This window comes from Camellia sinensis, chromosome 1, assembly GCF_055761805.1.
Source record: "Camellia sinensis isolate YWXY chromosome 1, ASM5576180v1, whole genome shotgun sequence".
NCBI lineage: Eukaryota > Viridiplantae > Streptophyta > Magnoliopsida > Ericales > Theaceae > Camellia > Camellia sinensis.
In genome coordinates this window covers 11081222-11109066 of record NC_138961.1, presented here as the reverse complement: position 1 = coordinate 11109066, position 27845 = coordinate 11081222, and the positions used below count along the sequence as shown (strand labels likewise).

Genomic DNA, 27845 nt, shown 5'->3' with positions numbered 1-27845 from the left:
AAGAATAAAACCTAACACATTTTAATGGTTTTACCAAGTTGATTTTCAACTTCTGTTTTGTAGAGTTTAAACATTTCTAAGGCTTCATCTTTGCTTCTAAGTAAGTATACATAACAATATCTTGTGCAATCATCGATAAATGTTATGAAATACTTTTTGCCTCCTCTAGTTTGAACAAATTTAAGATCACATACATCTGTATGAATTAATTCTAGAGGTTCGGTTTTCCTTTCAACCGATTTAAATGGAGCCTTAGTTAGTTTTGCTTCTACACAAATTTCACATTTATGATTAGGATTAATTTCAAACTTTGGTATATAATCTAAACCAATTAATCTACGCAAACCATCAAAATTCACATGTCCTAATCTACCATGACATAAATTCGACTCAAGAATATAAGCAAAAGATGTGTTATTCTCATTCATAGCAACTTTTGGTACAACTGTCATTACATTTAGTTTGAAGAGACCATCACTCATGTATCCCTTACCAACATACATGCCACTCTTTGTTAATACAAATTTATCAGACTCAAAGACAAGCCTAAAACCATTTTTACTTAACAAAGAACCATAAACTAAATTCTTCCGGATGTCAGGTACATGTAGTACGTTGTTGAGAGTTAGTTCTTTCCCTGATGTCATCTTCAAGATCACTTTCCCTTGTCCAGCCACAGTAGAAGTAGAAGAATTTTTCATGAAAAGTTGTTCACCATTTGCAGCCTCATTGTAGGTAATGAACATCTTCTTGTCCGTACAAATATGACGATTTTCCCCAGTGTCAACCCACCATTCTCTGGGATTTCCAACCAAATTAGCCTCAGATACCACAGTAGAGAGGTTGATGTCATTCATCCCATCAGAGATGTAATCTAATTCTGTCACATTGGCCTGATTGGTGGTCTTCTTGCTTGTACTTCCATGATCCTTCTTAGGGCGGCGGCTGTCAGAAGCTCGATGTCCAGTTTTGCCACAGTTATAGCATTTTCCTTTGAACTTCTTGTTGCCATTGTTGTTGCCTTGTTTAGGACCATCTCCAGTAAACTTCCTCTTTTTGTTATGTGGTTTATGAACTTGTTCAACCACATTAGCCTTGGATTCAATGGGATTTTTCCCATTCTTCTTTTCAGCCTTACGGCTATCTTCCTCAATTCTCAATCTTACAATAAGTTCATCCATGGTCATCTCTTTACGTTTATGTTTTAAATAATTTTTGAAATCTTTCTAAGCTGGTGGTAACTTTTCCACTAAAGTAGCGACTTGGAAAGACTCGCTCAGAGACATGCCCTCAGAATGAATATCATGTAAAATTTATTGAAAACTTTGAACTTGAGAAATTACCATTTGTGAGTCTACCATAATGAAGTCCAGAAATTTACCGACAGCAAATTTCTTTGTGCCAGCATCCTCTATCTTGTATTTCTTTTCCAAAGAATCCCATAATTCTTTTGCTGACTTCAAAGGACTGTAAACATTATACAGCATATTGTCAAGGCCCTTGAGGATGTAGCTTCTGTATAGGAAACCTGAATGTTTCCAAGCATCTACAGTGGCAACAACTTGCTGATCATTTTCACACTCTTTAAGTGCTGGAGCCTCTTCATGGAGAAACCGGGCCAAATTTAGAGTTGTAAGATAGAACAGCATCTTCTGCTGCCATCTCTTAAACTCAGCACCGTTAAATTTTTCTAGTTTTTCTCCATGATTGATTGGTACTTGAACATGGTTCTGGATAGGGACCGATGTTGGTGTAACAATCGGAGTACCACTACCAGTTGCAGTTTCAGTTGCAGTAGCCATAATCTCTTATTACAAAAATCAGAAAAAATAAAAACACAAATTAATTTTCTAGTTACTAAAACCAGAAAATAAATTATATTCTGCAACTAGAAAAATAAATTTTATTTTCCTTGTTACTAAAACTAGAAAAATAAAATGCCACAATAATTTTCTGTTACACAAATTAATATTCTGCAATTGTTAATGACACCAGTATATTACTACTAGTTGTCAAAGAAAATAGACCGTATATTACAACTATCCGTCAAATAGTTTATAAATACTATTTGTATTTTCTAACTAGAATATTACTTAGAAAACACAAAAAATTAAAATACAATGAAGACCCAAATATATTATGTCTTAAGATTGTTGGACAATCTTCACTGTAATTAAATTAATTAATTCTGTTTGGGTACTAAACGACAAACAGAATATAAAAGAAAAATAGGAAAGGAGAGAAAATTGTTTGATTACAAAAATCAAACTAGAAATAAAATTAAATAAATAAAAATAGATTTTATTTTGTTACAAAAATAAAATTAAAATCTGATTTAAATAAATAAAAATAACACATAAAATAAATAACTTACTTGATTAATTTCTTAAATAATAATTTGATCAAGTCTAGTATTTGACAATGTGTCCTTAAGATAGATTCGTCATCTCCACGGTGCTTTCAGAATATGGACGTCTATCTCCCAGGATGAAATGATCAACTACAAATAAATGCAGGACTACAATTTATTTGTTCAACGAACACACTAAGTGTTTACACTTTTTTTCACAAAAATTAAATGCAACAAAATGAAGAATAAATTTTTGCAGAGGAGAAGTACAAAATTTCTGAATGTAAAACATCAAATGAGGGCTGCCTATTTATAGATGTAGTGGTGGCTATTGATTTTGAATTAAACAGGTGCTAACCTGTTTTGAACAGGTATGAAACCTGTTTGGTTTTGAATTAAACAGATTTAAATCTGTTGGACTCAAAATTCAAATAGATAAAAATGGAAGGGACCTGTTTGGGTGTAGAGAAAAATCAGAACAGATTAATTCCGGAATTAATTTGAATTCTAGACAGTTGGACAGATTTTATTTAAAAAAATAAAATTAAATCCAAATGTTTCTGCCCCAAAAAGATTAGTATTGGGCGGTGCGGCGCGGGCGTGTGGTGATTTTTGGGTCCAATGGGTCTAACTCATTTTGCCCATAACCTCCCTTTCTACAAAACTGGGTACCCCTTGGGGCACACCCCAAGTTCCAATCCCATGCCTTATAAACCCATTCAAACCTTCCCACCAAATCAATGTGGGACAAACCTTATTCAAACCTTTAAGGATTTTCCACCAAAACTCTATTTCCATGGAGCATACTTTGACTTCAATTTTCCATTCACTTGGTAATAATTTTGAGCAATCAAATATACCACGTGAATTACAACGCGGCATAGAACACGTTACCACTTTGACCCGCCAAATTTGATGCTCGGGTCCCACCTAAATAATAGACCAAAATTAGGAAAAAATTCTGGTTTTACCCAGAATTTTCGAATCATTTCCAACAAAATACAAGATAGCAACATTTAACAATCAACATTAACTGAGAGTTTCAATTAGCAGTATTTCAAGGTTACAACCTTCACTACATATCCCTTTCTAGTTGAAGCCTCCGTTTTCTTTTCCTGGCACCTTTTTCTATTGATAGTCTTTTTAATGGCCTTTTCAACATTAGATTGCTTCCTTTTATAAGAAGGTCGATCGCTCTTTGCATCGTACAATTGCAGGAGTAAGCACGTGATTGTTCTCTTTTGAAATCCCAACACCATCTATAGTATAGATTGATTGCTACAAGGAGCATCATTCTCCTTTTTCAAATCATCTCTTAATGCACATATCAACCTCATCACCTTGTCACACCTAAACTCAGCATCTGTTACCAAATCAACAACATCGCTGAACGCATTACATATTTTATCAAAACGACGAGCTTCAGGTTTGGTAGACCAATTGTCATAACAGATTCAAACTTTGGTGTGAAGTTTACTCCATCTTTTCAAAAGGTGCTTATCTGGTACTCGATAAATCTTCTTATGAAGAAATACTGTAATTGCATGTCTGCATAATATTCCCTTACACTGAATAATCGACAATTGCAATTCACTTCTTTGGAAACCATTATTTAACCAAACCTTGAAAGTAGTATGTCAATGACTTTCTCCAAATGGTACGTCTTCACCTACTTCATATTCTGAAATATCAATACCTTCTTTACATAAGGATAGATCACAATAAATTTCACCTGCTAACTCTTGTTGGAACTTTGAAAACTGTGCTCTCACAGACACTTTGAATTGTTTCTCCATTTCATAAGGACTTATAGCCGGTCTCCGTGAGTAGAAAGAATTGAAGTCTTCATGATTTTCTTTTTCCACCTTACTTCGCAAAGCATTCTCATATTGTTATGCAAATTGCTTGAAGGAAGTTTTTGAGTGGACATACCCATCAACAAATGCATTCATACTTTCACTTCGTTGTGTGGTTCACATTTCAGCCCAAAAAATGTCTTTTACAAAGGCAGGTACCCAACGATGCCTCTCCTCATACAATCCAAGTAACCATTCATTGTTTTCAAGACTAAAATTTGAAATGAAATTGCACCAATTGTCTTCAAATTCTTCTGTTGTTAGTGAATCATAAACAACATTTTGCAAAGCAAATTTGATAGATTCACATTGTTTGTACCTTTTGCAATTTTTCAGGCAATTTTTTCATAATATGCCACAAACACCATCGATGCCGTGCATTAGGGAGACAACTTGTACTGCATTTTTCATGGCCTGGTCTTGATCTGTTATAATTGCATTTGGAGAACATCCAAACATGCCTGTTAGCCAAGATTGAAATAACCATATAAAAGTTGCCGTGTTTTCACTTGAGATCAATCCAAAACCAAGTAATGTTGACTGTCCATGATGGTTCACCCCTACAAAGGGACCAAATGACATGTCATACTTATTTGTCAAGTGAGTTGTGTCAAATGTGATTACATCACCAAACTGTTTAAATGCAGCCTTGCTTCTTGCATCTGCCCAAAATACGTTCTTTAGCCGACCACCTTCAGCTTGCATTCTCAAAAAATAATTATGGAGTGCGGTAGCATCTCCCTCCCCAAGTTGTAAACGCCTGACTCTCTCCATATGGTTTCTAGAATCTTTCTCCAAACAAGATAGATTTTTGTAACCGCCCACTTCAACAAGAAGTGAATTGAAATTCTTATTCATTCTAATTCCAGCTCTATGATTTAGTTCAAGCCTCCTTTTCACAAAAGGTTGAAGTTTTCTATTGCATCTGTAAAATCAAGATTTGGATGGACTCAATTCATGGTTATGATCAAGTACAATAGAGTCACTTCGCCATTTTCCATTAAAAAGAGATGATCTAAGCTTAGCTGTGCATTCCGTTTTAGATATCGGATGGAATTTAACTGGGTTGCTTGATTTGTTTTGTGACTTGCCATTACGAGAACAAGCAAATGTTACGTACCTCAACTCCCCATCATTTCCCCTCCTAGAGGTTCTTTTACTAATAGGAAAACCCTTTTCTTTAGCATAACTTCTATAAAATTCTCATATCTCATCAACAGACTCAAACAACACTCCTTTGTTGGGGTGTTGTACTTGGTCTTCTTCATTTGTTGTTTAGTCTGCTCTATTCTCATTACTTTCTTCGTTCAATTTAATAATTGTATAGTCATTTGGTGATAATTCTTCTTCCATGACTCTGCAACATGTAAATTACAAAATATATATAAACAAACAAATAAAATAAAGATCTTGACAATAACAAAAGAATTGTTGAGTAGTAATATAAAATTGCTTAAAAAATTACTAAGGAAAATGCTAGAGATCCCAAAAGATTTACTAAACTTTCCACCAAATGTCTCACATGGTGTGGACATGGTGTCGGATCCACACCATGTGTGTCTCAAACCCATCTAAAATCGAGATTTGGATGGACTCAATTCATGGTTATGATCAAGTACAATATAGTCAATTCACCATTTCCCATTAAAAAGAGATTATCTAAGCATAGCTGTGCAATCCGTTTTAGATATCGGATGGAATTTAACTGGGTTGCTTGATTTGTCCTGTGACTTGCCATTACGAAAACAAGCAAATGTTACATACCTCAACTCCCCATCATTTCCCCTCCTCGAGGTTCTTTTACTAATAGGAAAACCCTTTTCTTTGGCATAACTTCTATAAAATTCTCATATCTCATCACCACACTCCAACAATACTCCTTTGTTGGGGTGTTGTACTTGGTCTTCTTCATTTGTTGTTTATTCTGCCCTATTCTCATTACTTTCTTCATTCAATTTAATAATTGTAGAGTCATTTGGTGATAATTCTTCTTCCATGACTCTGCAACATGTAAATTACAAAATATATATAAACAAACAAATAAAATAAAGATCTTTACAATAATAAAAGAATTGTTGAGAAGTAAAATAAAATTGCTTGAAAAATTACAAAGGAAAATGCTGGAGATTCGAAAAGATTTACTAAAATTTCTACTAAATGTCTCACATGGGTGTGGGGACCAAGTGAGAACAACTAGTTTAAAGAATTGCTTTCCACGAAATTGGGAACTCCTTCATAGCATACAACAATACGATGTAGTTAGCAGAATTTGGCTTGCCCCGGGACGAAACTGCAGAACAGTACAAAGATACAACTACTAAGTTCCATAGAAGAAGATATAACGTTTAAACTAGAAATTCCAAGTACAAGTAATGTGTTTTATATTTCCATCATTTATGGCCAATATTGATGATTATAAAAGGAGAAGCTCAAGGATAGACATAGATCTATTAATGTCCCTTCAACCATATGTTTGGATCCATGAATTCAATACAAACTTGAGAGATATTAGACCTGAAGAAAAAAAAAGACGAAGTAAAATCACATTCGGTATCATGTCTTTTATATCAAAGCATGAGTTATTATTAAATATTATGACCATTATATGCCTTACTTCTTTAAAGTTAATAATCACAAACATTAAAAACTTTTTGATGACAAATAATCTCTACAAGAACCTGAGAGAAGTCTTTTAACTAGAAACCCACCACGAAAAAAAAAAAAAAAACCTAACTTTCACAAAACAACATATGTGGAAGAAAAAAAGAAGCATGAAAATTTCAGAGCAACAAAAACATACCATTATATAAAATGCAATATCTAAGCAAGTACGTATGAGTTAAATCAACTTACAAGAAACAACAATTATCAATAAAGCATATATATATATATATATATCAATGCAACACCTTGACTGATTATGATGCCCGAGTAAACAAAGTAGCTCCAGAAAACCTAGGTAGTCACTTGGAAAATGAAGTAGTTCCAAAAAACACACAAAGCATTTCCTTTGACAAATTATCTAATCTATCATCAGACAACATGTTAACTAGCAAGGTTACAGTGCATGGGTCCACAGAGATAGCTCTATCATCCATTACGTGAAGTAGTTGCAATGCTTTTTGTATTCCATTATTTTGTAGAAATCCTTGAACCAATATATTATACGAGCAAAAATTTGGTGAGCATCTTTCTTCTTTCATTTTCATTAGCAGCTCGCTTGCTTCACCAAGTAGCCTTCCCTTACACAGTCCATTGATCATTATATTGTATGTGCGGACATCAGGTTTCACACCTTTAGCAGAAAGACTCAAGTACAGTTTTCTTGCCTCATCGAGCTTCCCAGCTTTGCACATACCCTGAATTAGGTTACTGTATATCACAATATTAGGAGCTAGTCGAGTGTTTTCAAGCTTTTTAAACAAAGCTAATGCCTCGTCAAGATGTTGGTTGTTGCATAGGCCATCCAGCAAAGTAGAATAAGTAAACGGATCAGGAATTTGGCCATGAGTTTGCATCTCATCAAGAAGCAAAAGTGCATCTTGAGGTCTTCTTGTTTGGCACAAGCCACCAATAAGAGTGGTATAGGTAACAGTATCCGGAAACAATCTTTTTCTAGACATTTCCTTAAAGAGACTCATGGCTTCATCTATGTTTTTGATCTTATAGTACCCATTAATCAAGATAGTATAAGTGATAACATTAGCAGCACAACCACTACTAACCATAACATCAAACATTTTCCTTGCTTCATCTACTTGGCCACACAGACAGTACCCATCCATTACAGCATTATATGTAACAACATTAGGCACCACATTTCTTTGGATCATCAATTCAACCAAATCTTGTGCTTCGTTGGCCTATCGTTGTTTACAAAGTGCATCAACTAAAATGGTAAAAGTTTGAACATTTGGCGAGATATTCTTACCAACCATTTCATTCAACAATATTGTAGCATCTTCCCACTCTCCTAATCTATATACACCTTGAATTAATGATGTCCAAGTCACGACATTTGGCGAAATTCCTTTACCTATCATTTTCGAAAAGAGCTTCAAAGTCTCAGTCACTAGTCTGTCCTTGCAAAGGCTATCGATGACTGTGTTGTAATCCACTAGTCCAGGCTCACAACCTCTTATTTTATCCATCTTTCTGAACAAAACAATAGTGCTACTAGTATTTCCTGTTTTACATAAGCCATTTAATATAGTGCCGTAAGTAATGAAATTGGGTTGGAACACTTTTTCCGTGATTTCATCAAGAAACTTAACCGCCGAAGCGATCTTAGCATTTACACAAAGCCCGTTGATCAGGGTATTGAAGGTTGTGATGTTTGGTTCATAACCAAGTTTCAATAGATTCCCCAAAATAGAAAAGCCCAAATCAACTCGATTCAACCTACCGAAACAATTAATCACGATGTTAAAGTGTAAACTTATTAGGCTTGACAAACCCAGCTTCTAACAAATTCATTTTCCTAAACACAGAAATTACGGTGGAGTAATGCTTAGTTTTTGCAATTGAAGTTAAAAGTTGATTAAATTGAACAGTTGAGGGCAAAGATCGCATTTGAAGCATGTGATCAAATTTAGTTAGGGAATCATCATCGTCGTCAAGATTAGCAAACCCATGTTGAAATTGGCCTTCCGTAGAAGCATTGATATGAATATGAGATGAGCGATTTGGGGGCTTCTATTTACACACCACCATTTCTCTAGTCCCATACCATTTTTTAATTTTGTTTTGCCCGTTTAGAAAATTACCAAAAAGGACATCACAATTCTCATTTTTCAAATTTTTTTTTTTAATTCTCATTTTACCCACCGCCAACCCTCGCACCACCCATCCCGGTTACCTTTCCTAGCCATCTTCTTCCGCAGGTTCCTCAACTTTCCACTTCTCTCATTTTCCAAAAACCACGAGCCACCACCACCGTCTCCTTCGTGAGCCCTTCTGTCTTGGCTACCCACTCCCTAACTTCATCTCACCGCGTTTGCCCAGTGCCCTCTTTACAGCGTTGTCGCAGACCAATGAATAGAATAGATTACGATCTCGTGATCGTGATTGAGAGAGAGAGAGAGAAAATTGTAGGTTGTAGAGAGACAGAGAGAGATCACCACCTCATTCTCCCAAAACATCCAACCACTGCCACCACCTCCATAGCCCGACAGAGAGAAGATCACGATATTGCGATCACGATTGAGAGAGTGAGAAATCGTAGGGGTGTGTGTGTGTGTAAGAGAGAGAGAGAGAGAGAGAGAGAGAGAGAGAGAGAGAGAGAGAGAGAGAAATCCAGGTAGGTAGATGGTAAAGAGAGGTGACGGCTAAGGGAGAAGGCTCCGACGCTGGCAGTGGAAGTGGTTGGGGTCAAGGTTATGGTTAGTAAAAAATTATGAAGATAATGCTGTTTGAGGAATTTAATGGTGTGAATTGAGAAATTGTGTGGTATGAATAATGAAATGGTGTGGGATGAGAGAATTGATGGTGGGTAAATAGAGGCTCCCGAGCGATTTAGTAAGATTGTAAGAAAACAAGGAAATTGAGAGAAAATACCCTTGTGAAGATGATCACAAACACCATTTTTGAAAACCACAGTAGAATCGACACTTCTTGCCATCATTGTCATCTTTCTCTCTAACAAATTTCTCTACAACACTCAGACGAGGGGATTCGTGAGAAAGTTCTCGTTAGCTTTCGTTTTTTCTGTTTTACCAAGCAAAAAAAAAAAAATGAAGCGTTACAACACACACACGAGTTTCATTTTATTTTTAATTTCGCAATTTTTTTTCTCTATGTTTCTTGAAATGGCCTGGACTGTCAACCGGACTGGACAGTTATTCAAGTCGATTCATAAAATAATTTTGTATTAACTATTTGGGTAAATTATAATTACATTCTTTGAGTTTTGCTTAAGATACGAATTGTCCTATTGTTTGGAAAATTATAAATACCTCTCTGTTAGAATTTTTATTTAACAGAATTAATTAAAAAATTGAAATTTTGAACTGTTCACCTATACCATAATAAAATTATCTGAATTTTTAATTGAAATAAAATTTTAACATTATTAAAAACTGTTAATTAACTTAATGATTTATTAATAAAATGATCTGTTTGTTATGAAATTAGAAACCTTAAGGACATAATGTAATTTTTAAAATCACAAGGGATAATTTGTAATTGAAGTAAACCTCAACGGATGTGTTTGCAATTTATCCTAATTATTATTTACTTTTGGGCAAATTACCTCCTCCCGTGAGGTTTAGCTAAATTACAAATTCCCCTTTAATGTTCCAGAAATTACATTCGCTTCTCGATATTTATATTCGTATAACAATTTAACCCCTATCGTCAACTAAACATTAAGAATGGTTAGCTGATATCACCAAAATATAAATTGATGGATGATATCGCCCCTATTGAAATCCATTTGATAAATAAACAAAATTTACAAAAGAATTACGTTAGATGGAAAAAAAAATAAAAATAAAAAAGCTTTTGGAACCATATTTGATTTATTGTTTGGAAAAAAATTTCAAATTTTTTAAAAAATAAAACTGATTTAATAAAAATAAATATGAAAAAATATATTTAATTTGTAAAATATATTTCTAACCACTCAAAAATAAAATTATATAAAAATAATATTTATTTTTTATCTTTTTTCTTAACAAAATTAATTTTTAATTTTTTTAAAAAAATTTAAAAATAAATTTCTAAAAATCAAACCAACCATATTGGGTTTATTGTTTAGAAAAAAATTTCAAAATTAAAAAAAAATAAAAACTAATTTAATAAAAATAAATATTAAATTTTTTTTTAATTTGTAAAATATATTTCTAACCACGCAAAAATAAAATTATATAAAAATAATATTTATTTTTTATTTTTTTCTTAACAAAATTAATTTTTAATATTTTTTTAAAAAATTTAAAAATAAATTTCTAAAAATCAAACCAACCATATTCTAAGAATTTTTTAACAAGTCATTTCTTGTGTTTTTAACTTATTCAATTATTTGTTAATTTTATGATATTTTCACCATCTGACACTACAACATATAAGAATTTTAGAGACCAATTTTTTTGATCTCTAAAAGTGAATTTTGTTGTAAAAGATATTTATAGACTAATTTCTATCGTCGTGAGAATAGTTACTAGAAGATTGCCCTAAAAAGTAAAAAATAAAGCTTTTAGCAATAAAATTTTGAAAATGTCAATAATAAATAGACTTTTAGGGACAAAATAATTTGGTCGCAAAATGATTTACTTTTTGAGATAAAAAATTTGTTACCAAAAGGATAATAATTAATCACTAATGTTCAATTTTCGTCGCTAAAAATATAATGACACTTTTCGCAACAAAAATATTTGGTCCCATAAAAATAATTTTGTCCCTAAATTTTAGTCTCCAAAACCTTAATTTTTTGTAGTGTGATAAGTGTTTTTCCATTTTAATTTTGCATTTCATAACTTATTTAAAAATGATAATTTAGTTAAACCTCAGGGGAAAATTTGTAATTTAACTAAACCTCAAGGGGAATCTTTAATTTAGCTAAACCTCAAGGGGCTATAGGTAATTTGCCCTTATTTGTCAAAAGGGCATTTTAGTCAATTTATGATATCCATTAACGGCATTAATTGCGATGGGAAGGGATGCAATTTTTGAAATCTCAAGGAAGAATCTGTAATTTTGTTAAACCTCAAGGGAGGTGTAGGTAATTTGCCCTTTATTTTTTTATCGTCTATTTTTCTGTACACAATTAACTCGAACACGCAGTTGTCATTATTTGATCGATTTGATTTTTTGCAAGAATAATTTACTCAATGAATCTTAAAATATAAACTATTCGGATTATTAAAATATGACCCAAAAGTGAACTCATTAGGCCGGACAACACCTTTCAAGTCCGATAAAACACTAGAGTGAAACCCGTCCTTTTCTAGAATGTGAATTGTTTTAGAAAAATCTTGTCAAAAACAGTTCGCAAAAATAATTTGCTAAATAAATTTTGAATTTTTTTAAAAAAACAGACAAGATTAACATTAATTTTGATTTGATTGTGTTTTTATTTGGAGAAATTACAGTTTAGTTGAGATTTTGAAAAATAAGTACAAATATATGGTAAATTTTGTAAATATTAATAATTATAATTACAATTTTTTATTTATAAATCTGTACTAAATTTATGGAATTACCACATAAAGGTAATTTTCCTTTTTATATTTTCAGTTTTTTCTTTTGACATTCTAGAAAATCAATTTCCATTATGGTGTTTACGCTGTCATCGGTTAGATATTGGGCCGCTAGGCTCACCTTCTTCACTTTATGAATAAAACTGTCATTCTTTCTTTGCCCTAAAAAAAGAAAAAATAATAAAAAAAAAGAAAGAAAAAAAAGAAAACCAATTTCCAAATTAATTTAATGGAATATAAATATTAAACAACTTTGAATAATTTGAAATCTCAACAGTCTCAAGTTTGGTTGTTTCATTTTGTAATTATCCAAATGGCATGTCTTCACCTACTTCATATTCTAAAATATCAACTACTTCACATTTTTGGTAACCATTATTTAACCAAACCTTGAAGGTTGAAGTTTTCCATTGCATTTGTAAAATCGAGATTTGGATGGACTCAATTCATGGTTATGATCAAGTACAGTAGAGTTAATGCGCCATTTCCCATTAAAAAGAGATGCTCTAAGCTTAGCTGTGCAATCTGTTTAAGATATCGGATGGAATTTAACTGGGTTGCTTGATTTGTTCTGTGACTTAACAAGCAAATGTTAGGTACCTCAACTCCCCATCATTTCCCCTCCTAGAGGTTCTTTTACTAATAGGAAAACCCTTTTCTTTAGCATAACTTCTATAAAATTCTCATATCTCATCAATAGACTCAAACAACACTCCTTTGTTGGGGTGTTGGTCTTCTTCATTTGTTGTTTAGTCTGCTCTATTCTCATTATTTTCTTCATTCAATTTAATAATTGAAGAGTCATTTGGTGATAATTCTTCCATGACTCTGCAACATGTAAATTACAAAATATATATATAAACAAACAAATAAAAAAAAGATCTTAACAATAACAAAAGAATGGTTGAGAAGTAAAATAAAATTGCTTGAAAAATTGCAAAGGAAAATGTTAGAGATCCCAAAAGATTTACTAAAATTTCCACCAAATAGCTCACATGGTGTAGGATCCACATCATGTGCGTCTCAAACCCATGTAAGACATTTGGTAAAAATTTTGATAATTTTTTTGAGATCTTTAGCATTACTAAATTACAAAATATACTTTTATCTTTAATTTTAACACTTAGGTTAGGTGGTATTAATTCACTTGTTTGATGCAGTAGAATCAATGCAGATTGGAATGGAATGATTGTTCTTTAACTCCTTGGCAGAATATCTATTTAGCATTATATACTAAAATTATTTTAGTAATTTTTATTTTGTTTTGATTTGATTCATATAAGATGTTATAATGAAGTGCAATGAATTACAACAACGATGAAAATTAAACACAACATATATAATCGATACAAACAATCAAACTCTTAAAGTGGAGAGAAAACCCCAATCAACTGAATTTCGCTATTTATATAAGTAAATTTTAATATAGCATTATGATAGTTATATATATGGAAGCATACTTTTTATTTTTTTTATGAATATCTAAAAAAGCCCTATGTCAGGGTTTTTTCTAGGGTTCTTGAAAACTCATTCCAATTAATCAAATATGATTTAAGAAACTAAACAACACCATAATGAATACTTGCACAGCAAAAGTCACTGATATAAAAAGATTAGAATATCAGAACGTACCTTGATGGCACACCTACTGTAAAACAAATTGATGTATATTATTGATTGATATATTACAAGATTGTTGTTTTGATTGATATATAGATGTAGGTATAGGGAGTAGGTGGTGGTAGGTGAGTGTAGTAGGTGAGTGTGTGGTAGGTGATGGTAAGTGTGTGGTAGGTGATGGTAAATTTACATTTACATTAACAGCCCCCCTCAAACTCAAGGAGGATAGGTACTAGCCAACTTGAGTTTGGAGAGAGTAACAAAACAGAAAAATAAACTGACAAATAAAAAAAAATGGGATAGGAGACACTGTAAGGTCGTGTCGGACCGTTGTAGCAGACAGTTTACGGGGTCATGTCGGACCGTTGTAGAAGACAGTTTATGGGGTCATGTCGGACCGATGTAGCAGGACAGTTTACGGGGTCATGTCGGACCGATGTAGCAGGACAGTTTACGAGGTCATGTCGGACCGATGTAGCAGGACAGTTTACGAGGTCATGCCGGACCGTTGTAGCAGAAGTTGTGGTGGTGCACAGTGCGCCATGAGCGACTTATACATGATACTGTGTATAACCCCCCCTCAAACTCAAATAGGTGTGAAGATAAAAACCTATTTGAGGTTGAAAAGGGATTGATAAAGCTGACCGGTGTAGAAGACACTGTATGAGTGTGTATATAGGATGCCCAAAAGATATACATGGATGTAGATATCGAGCCCTCAAAAGTCGTGCCCTCAAAAGGTGTGCCCGCACCCTCAAAAGGCGTGTCATCAAAAGGCGTGCCCGAGTCATCAAAAGGCGTGCCATGAAAAGGCGTGCCAGGTTGTCGGCGTCAAGAGGCGCGCGATGCGCGTGGCTGCTTCTGTGTCATGGTCTTTATAAATCGAAGCGGAGGAGGCAGAAACTGAGACAGAAAAACTGAGAGAGACCTCTGAAAAATTCTTCGTTTTGCTAAGAAAGAGAGGTCGTTTTGCTGAGAGAAAATGGCCTCGTCTTCCCGTGGACTGCTCACCCTCTTTCCCGATCTCAATGAGTCCACAGGAGAGAGAGCTGGTGCGGTGGCCAGTGAAACTCAACCAAGCGCTTCCGGTTTTGCTCCGTTGAACTTTCCGATGCGGTCTGTGGAGCAAAGAATGGCAGTGCAGTCGGATGTGGAAGCCAATCAGTATACATTGAAGTCATGTGTGGAAACCATGACTGCGGTGACAAACTTGTCGAACCGGCTGCAGAGTAGGGCAAATGAGGTGCAGCAGTTAAACTCCCAACTGGCTCTGCTCCAACGCATGTATAAGGATGCGCGAGCAGAGATAAGCGTGCTAAGGGCAGAAAACAAGGAGTTGAAGCGGAAGGCCACCGTGATGTTCCGATTTGGAGGGCCACCATATGCTGCAGTGGAGGAGTATGGTGCAGTGATCGTGCCCAGTGGAGTGGGAAACACGGAGGCAACACCGGCAAAGGCCGCCCAGGACGGAGGCAAGAAGAAGAGACCGGCAGCAGAGTAGAGAAGAAAAATCCCACCTGTGGATGTGGTTATGTGTTTGAATTTTTTTTTTTTTTTTTTTGTTGTTGTTTAAAATTGTGATCGGGGTTGATCCCTGAGATGAATAAAATATGGTTTGTTGTGCAAATGTGTAAATTGTTTGGGGTTTTCTGAAATAGATGAAAAGCGATTTGGAAAAAAATAAAAAAATAAAAATAAGAGATTATGAAATCAAATGGAGGAGAGAGAGGGGACAAGTTCATAGTGTGGAGCATGGGTTCTGAATGTGGTCCTAAAAAGAAAAGTATAGAAAAGTGTGTGGTCAGAGTGGTGGAATATAAAAAAACATGATAATTATGTATAAAGAAAAGAAAGGTGAAGACAATCGTAGTGGGTGTTATTAAATAAAGAAAAGAAGAAGAGGTTTTGTTCTTGAGTAGAGAGAGAGAGAGAGAGAGCCAGTGCATGTGTGTTTGAGTGGGCTGCCGTGTGTGCATGTGTATGCATGTGCCGTGTTGGGTTTCTTTTTTTTTTTTTAAAGATATATATATATATATATATATATATATATATATATGAAATAAAGGAAGTGGGGAACAAGGGAATTTTGGGCGGTGGATGCAAAGGGAGGAGAGAGAGTGGGGTGATTAAAAAAAAAAACAGAATGGTGGGTTGGAAAGTGGAAAAGATGAGAGAGAGAAGGCATGTGGCTGGTTGTCCATTGTGGAGGACAAACATGAGAGAGAGAGTGTTTGGTGAAAATCAAACCCACATTTCCCTGGAGGAGGGGGATAGATGATGATGATTTTGTTTGATCTGTTGGCCTTGGAGTTGCCAGTTTGAGCTCTAAATCAGGAGATGAATTTGCAGAATTAATGGGCTTTGTTTGAATTGGTGCAGCAGCTGATGATTTCAGCTGTGAATTGGGTGATCCAAACAGCCACCCAGGTGATGATTGAGAGCAGTCCGGTAAGATGATGTTGAGCTTCATGGTATGAGCTTTTCATGCTAAGACACTGAGCAAGAATAGCATCACTTGGTTTGGAATCAGAGTTGTTACTACTTGAAACCATGTCGAAGAGGCTTGAACGCCGCTTCTTCTTGTTGAGGCTTGCCTGCCGGAGAAAATACTTTTGAGCATGACTGGCAACTTTTGCGAATGGTCTGCAACTGGTTCAATCCGACATTAGTTCGATCCGACTCGGATGGTGGTGCGGTTCAGCCTAGCGAGGCCGAGCCATCTCTTGCAAACGAGAGAGCAGGCGTCGTGGCTGGGCTTGGAGTCCAGCTTGTGGAAGACCTCGAGGATCAACTCGTCCGGTAGGACTGGATTTATCCGATCACGACCTCTCATTTTCATACATAGATAGATAGATAGTGATATGTATATGTATATGTACATGGATGAGAATGATGATATACAGAGCGTGGGGGTGAGGATTGAGGGAGATGAGGGAAGTTCTCGGAGAATAAATTAAAAGGAAGAGAGAGATCAGTGCATGTGTGTGTATGCCGAGAGGGAGATAGAGGGTTGAATTGGGTGAGATCCGGCAGGCGGTCAAGGCAAGGTCGCCGCCCGCCCGCCGGAAGGCGAAGAACACCAAGATCTTTAACCTTGCTCTGATACCATGTAAAACAAATTGATGTATATTATTGATTGATAGATTACAAGATTGTTGTTTTGATTGATATATAGATGTAGGTATAGGGAGTAGGTGGTGGTAGGTGAGTGTAGTAGGTGAGTGTGTGGTAGGTGATGGTAAGTGTGTGGTAGGTGATGGTAAATTTACATTTACATTAACACCTACAATGGTGGAACAAGCAGACTTCTTTCAAGAATTAAGATGTGTCTCGAGGCAGTAAAAATAATTTTATGGCCTTCTCCAATACTGAAAGATGAAAACTCTTTCACCACACAGAGGGAGAACAACAAGAATGGAAAGCCCAATAATGGCGGTCATGTGAAATTGAAAATAAATAGGAAGAGAAAGTGGTAAACCTAGGCGGGCATCCTAGCATGACTGATATTTATATTGATTGTTTAAAAAAAAAAGAAAAAAGGATGAAGTGTACGAAACAAAATGGAGTGATTATAAACTACTTAACAAAGTGGAAACATGGCCTGGTGGTGGTTAGAAAAAGTCAACTTTCTGTTCATAGCAGGTTTGGTGGTTCAACTGGATCCGAACCTAAATGATGTGTCAATCAGTTGTACTAGATGGTCCGGTCCGACTTTTAAAACACTGAAATCAGAATTCCTTCTACTTACTTCATGCTTCCACCCAGAAATCCAACTCAGCATCCTCAGGCAGCTCTGTTAAGCTCATTGATTGAGTCATCTCTGAAGCTTTCAATCATAGACAAAATAACAAACAAAGAAAATTACAAAATGAAACAAAAACTGAGCTCCTCTTCAGTTGATACTTCTGGAGACTAGTCAAGGCAACTAGTCTAAAGAATTACTTTACAAGGGATTGGGAACTCCTCTTTCATAGCATACAACAACATGATGTAGTTGTTGGTAATGTTTGGATTGCCAAGGACGCAACCGCAAGCAATACAAAGATTCAATTGCTCCATCATAAATTGAGCAACCTCAAGAGCTTAGTGGTGTCAGTGGGCTTGTTTGGTTTGTTATTCAGAAAAAATTTTGGGAAAAATTATCTACAAACAAATTTTCAAGAGTAATCAAACCAAACAAATTTTTTCAAAAAAAATCTCAAAATTTGGTTTAGTTTTCTACTTTCCAAAATCACTCTCTCTCTCATACACACCAAATCAATCACTTTTTTTAAAACTCTCTCCCAAAAATAATTTTCTAAAACCATTTCTGAAAAAAGGCAAACCAAACAAGTTTTCGTACTTTTTATCTCAAAAACTACTCTATAAACACAAACCAAACTGAAAATTCTAGAAATTCCCGAGATGTTGATTTGTGATTATGTATCAATTTTAAGCAGTAAACAACAATCTCAATCAAACAATCAAGACAAATTGACACAACGATTTTACGTGAAAAAACCACAATTGGACACCTCCAATTGTGATAAAAAAAACCACGGGCAACAGCCACAAAACAATCCACTAAGAAGATATAAAGGAATTACACAGGTATACTCTCAATTATCTAGCGAATCCACGCCCGAATTGAACCAACCTCTATGTGCCTTTTCCAACCCCGTCTTCACCTCGGAATTGTCTTGACGATGAGCTACTCCGGAATCAACCAAAGCTTCAGGCTCGAATTCTTCAGAATCCACCGAGAACAACTCTCTATTTTGTGTAGAACAAACAAATAATCTTTTGATGTATACTCTTTAAACCATGAGTTGAATACTCAATCAAAACATCAAAGAAAACTAGCAAAATATCCCCAGATATAAACCTTAGAATCCACAAAAAAGATCTGGAGAATTAATCCTAAAATCTGACAGAAACCCATACTTATAGAAATCTGGGACTGTGAAGCTCGCTCGAGCGAAGACTCTCTCGCTCGAGCGAAGACTCTCTCGCTCGAGCGAGGAACCAAAAACGCGTGTTTTTCATAAGTGGCTTCGCTCGAGCCACGCACCCTTCGCTCGAGCGTACATTCATCTCTTTCAGGTTTTTACACAGACGCAGCCTTCGCTCGAGAAAGCAAGAACGGACATGCAACTTTGAATGCAAAATTGCATTTTGCTTCGGGGGCGCTGCCCCTCGACCCCGCTTGGGCGCTGCCTTGGACTCGCCAAGGGGCGCTACCCCCTGGACCCTCGCGAGCTTACCGGGCAGCTCGATCCCCATCAGAATCAGCGAAGTGGTAATCTTGAAAGCATTAACATCACAAACTTCTCTGCAAGGCACAATTCCGGTTGGATTCACATCTAAAAAATCAAGGGCTCACTGAAATAAAAAGTACAAAAATAAATACAACTGAAAGGAGTTTTGTCAAACGGGATTGCCAAGAATAAAAACCTAACACAAACACACCAATGTTTTTGTTGGACCAGATACTCCTAGCTAAATAAAATGGAGTGATTATAAAATATTTAACAAAGTGGAAACATGGTCTGCTCGTTAAAAAAAGTCAATTTTTTGTTCATAACAGGCTTGGTGGTTCATCTAAATCAGAACCTAAACCAGACGATGTGTCAACCGGTTGTACTGACTGGTCCGGTCCAGCATTTAAAACACTGGTATTAACAATCCTGCTACTTACCTCATGCTTCCACCTACACCTCCAAATGAGCATCCTCAAGCAGCTCTATTAAGTTCATTGATTGAGTCATCTCTGAAACTTTCAATCATAGACAAAATCACAAACAAAGACAACTACAAAATGAAACAGCCAAACTTGCTATTGACAAAACTGAGCTTCTCTTCAGTTGATATTTTTGGGGACCATGTGAGAGAAACTAGTTTAAAGAATTGCTTTCCAAGAAATTGGGAACTTCTTCATAGCATAAACAATATGATGTAGTTAGCAAAATTTGGGTTGCCCCAGGACGAAACTGCAAAACAATACAAAGATTCAACTGCTAAGTTCCATAGAACAAGATATAACGTTTAAACTAGAAATTCCAAGTACAAGTAAGGTGTTCTATATCTCCATTATCTATGGCCAATATTGATGTTTATAAAAGGAGAAGCTCAAGGATAGACATAGATCTATTAATGCCTCTTCAACCATGTGTTCGGATCCATGAATTCAATACAAACTTGAGAGATATTAGAGCAGAAGAAAAAAAAAAAGACGAGGCAAAATCACATTTGGCATCATGTCTTTTATATCAAAGCATGAGTTATTATTAAATATTGTGACCATTATATGCCTTACTTTTTAAAGTTAACAATCACAAACATTAACAACTTTTTGCTGTCTAATAATCCCTACAAGAACCCGAGAGAACTCTTTTAACTAGAAATACACCAAGGAAAAAAAAAAAAAAAAGAGTAACTTTCAAAAAATGACATATGTGAAAGAAAAAAAGAAGCATGAAAATTTCAGAGCAACAAAAACAGACCTTCATGTAAAATGCAATATCTAAGCAAGTATGTATGATTTAAATCAACTTACAAGTAACAACAATTATCAATAAAGCATATATGTATATATATATCAATGCAACACCTTGACTCATTATGATGCTCGAGTAAACAAAGTAGCTCTAGAAAACCTAGGTGGTTACTTGGAAAATGAAGTAGTTCCAAAAAACGCATGAAGCATTTCCTTTGACAAATTATCTAATCCATCATCAGACAACATGTTAACTAGGAAGGTTACAGTGCCTGGGTCCACAGAGATAGCTCTATCATCCATTACGTGAAGCAGTTGCAATGCTTTTTGTATTCCATTATTTTGTAGAAGTCCTTGAACCAATATATTATACGAGTAAAAATTTGGTGAGCATCCTTCTTCTTCCATTTTCATTAACAGCTCACTTGCTTCATCAAGTAGCCTTCCGTTGCAAAGTCCATTGATCATTATGTTGCATGTGCGGACATTAGGTTTCAAACCTTTAGCAGAAAGACTCAAGTAGAGTTTTCTTGCATCATCGAGCTTCCCAGCTTTGCACATACCCTGAATTAGGTTACTGTATATCACAATATTAGGAGCTAGTCCAGTGTTTTCAAGCTTTTTAAACAAAGCTAATGCCTCGTCAAGACATGGGTTGTTGCATAGGCCATTCAGCAAAGTAGAATAAGTAAACGGATCATGAATTTGGCCTTGAGTTTGCATCTCATCAAGAAGCAAAAGTGCATCTCGAGGTCTTCTTATTTGGCACAAGCCACCAATAAGAGTGGTATACGTAACAATATCTGGAAGCAATCTTTTTCTAGACATTTCCTTAAAGAGACTCGTGGCTTCATCTATGTTTTTCATCTTACTGTACCCATTAATGAAGATAGTATAAGTGATAACATCAGGAGCACAACCCCTACTAACCATAACATCAAACATTTTCCTTGCTTCATCTACTCGGCCAAACAGACAGTACCCATCCATTACAGCATTATAAGTGACAACATTAGGCACCACATCTCTTTGGATCATCAATTCAACCACATCTTGTGCTTCTTTGGCCTTTCTTTCTTTACAAAGTGCATCAACCAAAATGCTAAAAGTTTGAACATTTGGAGAGATATTCTTAGCAACCATTTCATTCAACAATGTCATAGTATCTTTCCACTCACCTGAACTACATATGCCTTGAATTAGTGATGTGTAAGTGACGACATCTGGTGAAATTCCTTTACCTATCATTTCCGAAAAGAGCTTGAAAGTTACTAGTCTGTCCTTGCAAAGGCTATCGATGACCGCGTTGTAATCCACTAGTCTAGGCTCACAACCTCCTATTTTCTCCATCTTTCTGAGCAAAACAAAAGCACTACTAGTGTTTCCTGTTTTACATAAGCCATTTATTATAGTGATGTAAGTAATGAAATTGGGTTGGAACCCTTTTTCCACGATATCATCAAGAAACTTAACTGCCAAAGCGATCTTAGCATTTACACAAAGCCCATTGATCAGGGTATTGAAGGTTATGATGTTTGGTTCATAACCAAGTTTCAATAGATTCCCTAAAATAGAAAAACCCAAATCAACTCGATTCAACTTACAGAAACAATTAATCACGATTTTAAGTGTAAACTTATCAGGCTTGACGAACCCAACTTCTAAGAGATTCATTCTCCAAAACAGAGAAATCACTGTGGAGTAATGCTTACTTCTTGCAATTGAAGTTAAAAGTTGATTAAATTGAACAATTGAGGGCAAAGGTCGCATTCGAAGCATGCGATCAAAATGAGTTAGGGCATCATCATCATCGTCAAGATTAGCAAACCCATGCTGAAATTAGTCTTCCACAGAAGCATTGATATGAATATGAGAAGAGCGATTTAGTAAGATTGCAAGAAAACAAGGAAATTGGGAGAAAATACCCTTGTGAAGACAATCACAAACACCATTTCTGAAAACCACAGCAGCATCGGCACTTCTCGCCATCATCGTCATCTCTCTCTCTCTAACAAATTTCTCTACAACACTCAAACGAGGGGTTTCATGAGAGAGTTCTTGCTAGCTTTCGTTTCTATTGTTTTACGGAGCAAAAAAATGAAGCGTTACCCCCCCCACATACACAGGTTTCATATCATTTTTTATTTTGTAATGTTTTTATTAGTGCTGAGCGGTGGATACATTTCAAACTGACCAAGTTGAATTGATCCGCTGCATTTTGATCGGATGTATGATAATTGAACTGATCTGTTATATTTTGGATAAATGTGTGATGACGAGCGGATGATTGCAGATTGATTTTTTTCAATCTGCCTAGTTTTGGTCGGATGACAGATTTGAGATTCCTTTGGCCGCAACCAAACTGCCAAACTGCAAGCACCCCTAATAATTTGTAAGACTTTGTGTTTTCAATTTGTTTAGATATACTGTTTGTGTTTTCAATTGAAAAAGAATTTAAATATTCTGTTAAATATATTTTGTTGAAAAAGAGTTTTCAACTTGAATATGATTTTTGAATTGAAAAAAAAAATAAATGTATTATTTATCTATGTTAGGTTTTATTCTTGGCAATCCCGTTTGACAAAACTCCTTTCAGTTGTATTTGTTTTCGCACCTTTTATTTCAGTGAGGCTATGAGTTTATTAGATGCGAATCCAACCCGAATCGTGCCTTTGTCAATTTCCATGGATCAAAACCGAGGTTATAATAGGATCTAGTTTTCTAGATTTTCCAAATTTGGTTGTCCCGCTCGAGCGGGTAAAGTGACGCTCGAGCGGGGATTGCAAGTTCACAGCATCTCTGCTTCGCCTGAAAAAGTACTGGATGGTGTGATTTGACGCTCGAGCGTGGAAACTTCCGCTCGAGCGTGAAGCCTATATGAATCACAAAATTTTGAAGTCTCCGCTCGAGCGGGAATTCGCACGCTCGAGCGGACCGCGCGAACACAAATTCTTGGATTTCTATAAGGAATTGGTTTTCTTCCAAAACTAGGATTACTTTGGATTTCTATAAGTAGTTGGTTTTCTCCTCAAACTTGGATAACTCCTCCAAATTTTCTTTTTGGGTTCTAAGGTTTATATCTGAGGATATTTTGCTAGTTTTCTTTGATGTTTTGATTGAGTATTCAACTCATGGTTTAAAGAGTATACATCAAAGGATTATTTGTTTGTTCTATACAAAAGAGAAATTTGTTCTTCGGTAGATTATGAAGAATTCGAGTCTGAAGCTTTGGTGGATTCCGGAGTGACTTATCATCAAGACAATTCCGAGGTGAAGACGAGGTTGGAAGAGGCACATAGAGGTTGGTTTAATTCGGGCGTGGATTCGCTAAGTAATTGAGGGTATACCTGTGTAATTCCTTTTTTATCTTCTTAGTGGATTGTTTTGTGCTTGTTGCCCGTGATTTTTTATCACAACTGGAGGTGTCCAATTGTGATTTTTTCCACGTAAAATCGTTGTGTCGATTCGTCTTGATTGTTTGATTGGGATTGTTACATATTGCTTAAAATTGATACATAATCACAAATTAATATCTAGCGGGTTTCTAGTTTTTTCAATTGGTATCAGAGCGGGTCGTTCTATTTTTTTAAAAAAAATTATATATCTTTAAGAACGAGATCTTGTTTGATTTGTGATAATGGATTCAATTCGTGAGGGAAATTCTATGGTTCGACCACCCCTACTTGATGGATCCAATTATTCTTTTTGGAAAGCTCGGATGAGATCGTTTTTGAAATCTATAGATGAAAAAGTTTGGCAATCTGTCATGAATGGGTGAATCGAACCAACAATTACCATTGATGGAGTAACTTTCCCCAAACCAATTGAAAAGTGGGACACAATTGATTACCAAAATAGTAGCTGGAATAGTAAAGCTATCAATTATCTCTTTTGCGCTGTCACACCTGAAGAGTTTAGTCGTATTTGCAATTGTGAAGTCGCAAAAGAGGCTTGGGATATCTTACAAACTATTCATGAGGGCACTCCTTCTGTTAAACGCTCAAAACTTCAAAGGCTCACGTCTAGTTTCGAAAACCTTTCAATGAAAGATAGTGAGACCTTTGATGAATTTTATGCAAAGTTGAGTGACATAGTAAATTCCAGCTTCAATTTAGGTGAAAAAATACCAGAATCCAAAGTTGTGGGAAAAATTTTCAGATCTTTGCCCGATCGGTTCCAACCAAAAGTTGCGGTTATTGAGGAGGCTCAAGATGTTGACAACCTCAAGCTAGATCAGTTGGTTGGAAATCTCCAAACTTATGAGGCGCATAGGAATTTCAAAAAGAAACAAAAAGATATTGCTTTTAGTAGTGCTCATAGAGTTGGAGAGGATTCTGATGAAGATTGTGAGATAGATTCCAAGATTACGACTGCTTTTGTTAAACAATTTAAAAAATCTTTTTTGAAAAAGAATCCTAAACTTTTGGAATCTACTTATACTCATAAATTGAAAGGCAAAGATAAACTCAAAATAATTCTATAGCCAAGAAGGAGAAAGGAAAGATACAAGGGAACTCTGAAAGAGTCCAATGCTATGAATGCCAAGGATATGGGCACTTTGCTTCAGAATGCCCCACTCGTTTGAGGAAGAAGAAAGCCCTCGCCATCACTTGGGATGATGAATCAGAATCTGATGAAGATGAAAGTGACAATGAAGATCAAGGCGAAGAGGGACATAAACAATTCCTTGCTTTCATGGCGGCTTCCGAAACTGAAGGACGAACAGAGTATCTGAAGAGCCCGGTTAAGAATGCCACTAATGATGAATCCTCGAGCAGTGATGATGAAGAGCTTGAGCAAGCTTATGAAAAGTTGTATAAGGAATCTCTTAAGTTATCCAAATTGAATGACAAACTCACTATGAAGCTCACAGCATGTGAAAGTGAGAATGTCAAACTAAAGGAGGAGATTTTTGAGGCTAGGATTGATGCTATCAAGATAGCTAATGATCGACAAGCTCTTTGTGCAAAACTCTTGACTTGTAAGACAGAAAGGAATGAGCTACAGCAAATCTATGCAACATATAAAGAAAAAATTGAAACTCTCGAGATGTCTCAAGTTGCTTTGGAAGAACTAATGATCAAGAAAGAGGAAGAACTCAAGTGTGCTATGGCTACCATTGGTCTTTGGAACAGGGGATCAAGGACTTTGGACAATATCATTGGTTCTCAACAAATTTGTTCTGACAAGAGTGGTATTGGCTTTGGTGGTAAGAAAGAGCAAAAACAGAGTGCATCCACATCTCATGATACAAGAACTCAAGGAAAGAGGGAGCACAAGGTTCAACAAAATGATGGACTTCTCAAACTTCCTAGAGTTGGTAAGGTAAAAGAAAAGAAGGTACACCCTGTTTTTATTTGTCATCATTGTGGTATGCATGGTCATATTCGCCCTTATTGTTATAAGTTGCATGGGAGAGTGTATTTGCCTAGACCTAGAAATAAGAAGTTGGAAACCATGTCGAGACAGGTCCCCATTGCAGGGGAAAGGAACCACAACGTCAAGACACCACCCAAGAACTGCAATTCTCACAACTTTGTTCGTATTAAAGCAATTTGGGTGAGAAAACTTGACTTGTATTAATTTGTTTTTGTCATTGCATGTGTGCTCGTTCATTTTTTTTTTGTCTTGCTTTAGTTAGAAAAAAAAAATTTGAAAAAAAAAAAAATGGTTTTGCAAGCTTGAAATTTTTGAGTGGTCCTTGGTGCATATTGGAATTGATGAGAATATCCATTACATGTTAATATATGTGTGCTTTCTGTGGTCATTACTCGTTTTGGAGTGTGTGTTTTTTGATTTGTATGTCTCATTCTGTACACACTCTTGGATTAGCAAATATCGGAGTCTTCCGCCTTAGTGATTATTTTTTTTCTATGGACTTCTGTCATTGATTTTTTGCGTTTCTAGAGGAATTGACCTATACTAGCATATCATGGGTGATGTTGAGTCTCTTAACCACCTTCCATTTTTTTGCACCTCCACGGCTTTCCCCTCTATTCTTTGTAGTCCAGCCATGAGGAAAAGGCTACCCCAGAGTCACTAACCAGGCCATCCTTATTATATCCATGCTTCTCTGGTTCGGTTTCCATACTCTTGAGCGTGTCAGCCGCCAACGAGTGTGCAAAAGAAAAGAAAAGAAAAACTGTGCACAAGAAATAAAAAAAAAAAAAATGTGCAAAAGAAAGACAAGAAAAAGTGTGTGAAAAAAAAAAAGAAAAAGATTCATTGATTGAGGGAGAGCCTCCGCCTTTACTCACCAAATACTCCTTGATTCCTAGTGGTTTGACTTTCCATAGTTATGCTTAGATTCTCTTGTCAGAGGTCTAACTTTCAGATCACTACTAGGATTGAATCTAGTGTTTGTCGAACTCCAAGAGTCACACACACTTTTTCTCATGGGATCTATGCTTTTCACATAATGCATCACTTTCTTTCATGAGGAATCTTCTACAGACTGTCCACATTGTGTTTACTAGTAATTGTGCTTCTAGGATAATCTTGTGTGTTTTAAGGTACAAATCTGAAATTCCTTGCTTGTTCCACCATATTATTTTTTGTCTTTTTCTTCTTGTTCACTGTTGTGTTTGTGGTTGCTTTTAGTGAGGGGGAGTTTGGTTCATCTTGATTTGGGTTGGTAAGGGAGTTTGGTTTTTCATTGCAAGAGTTATTTAACATGAACACTTTGATATGTTTGGTAAAGGAGATTGGCTTTAATTGTTTTGCAAGTTGCTATGCACTGTTTGCTAATTATTTCCTTCTTGCATGCTCCTGATATTTACATCATCATATCATTGCTTGGGTTGGTTTATGATCTTCCTTTTGTTGTTTGAGAGTTGTTTTTCATGAGGCTTAGTTTTCATCTATTCATGTTTTCCATCTCATGTTTCAAGATAATCGTGTCATATGTCTATTGCTTTTTCATATACTCTTGTGGGACTAATAGTTGTTTTGGAGATTGTGGCACTAATAACTGTTTTGCAGATCATGACCTTGAGAAAGAAGTTGGCTTTTGTTGGCTTTTATGGGTTGGGGTGTTTAGGATTTTATTTGTTCGGTGTGTTTTGTCACGGCATTGCGAAAGGGGGAGATTGTTAGGTTTTATTCTTGGCAACCCCGTTTGACAAAACTCCTTTCAGTTGTATTTGTTTTCTCACCTTTCATTTCAGTGAGGCTATGAGTTTATTAGATGCGAATCCAACTCGAATCGTGCCTTTGTCAATTTCCATGGATCAAAACTGAGGTTGTAACAGGATCTAGTTTTTCAGATTTTCCAAATTTGGTCGTCCCGCTCGAGCAGGTAAAGTGACGCTCGAGCGGGGATTGCAAGCTCACAACATTTCTGCTTC

General features: G+C 35.7%; 1 protein-coding gene and 1 long non-coding RNA gene across 3 annotated transcripts in view; one reads left to right on the top strand and one right to left on the bottom strand.

The window, feature by feature from the left end:
• LOC114314054 (uncharacterized) overlaps positions 1 to 27845 on the top strand; it is a 287622-nt gene that overhangs the window by 121855 nt on the left and 137922 nt on the right. The window lies entirely within an intron of this gene.
• Positions 19531 to 22611, bottom strand: LOC145823280 (uncharacterized). Its single transcript, XR_014365568.1, has 2 exons — positions 22425 to 22611; positions 19531 to 19993 (listed from the first exon to the last, which is right to left on the bottom strand). It is a non-coding gene; the product is annotated as an uncharacterized LOC145823280 (long non-coding RNA).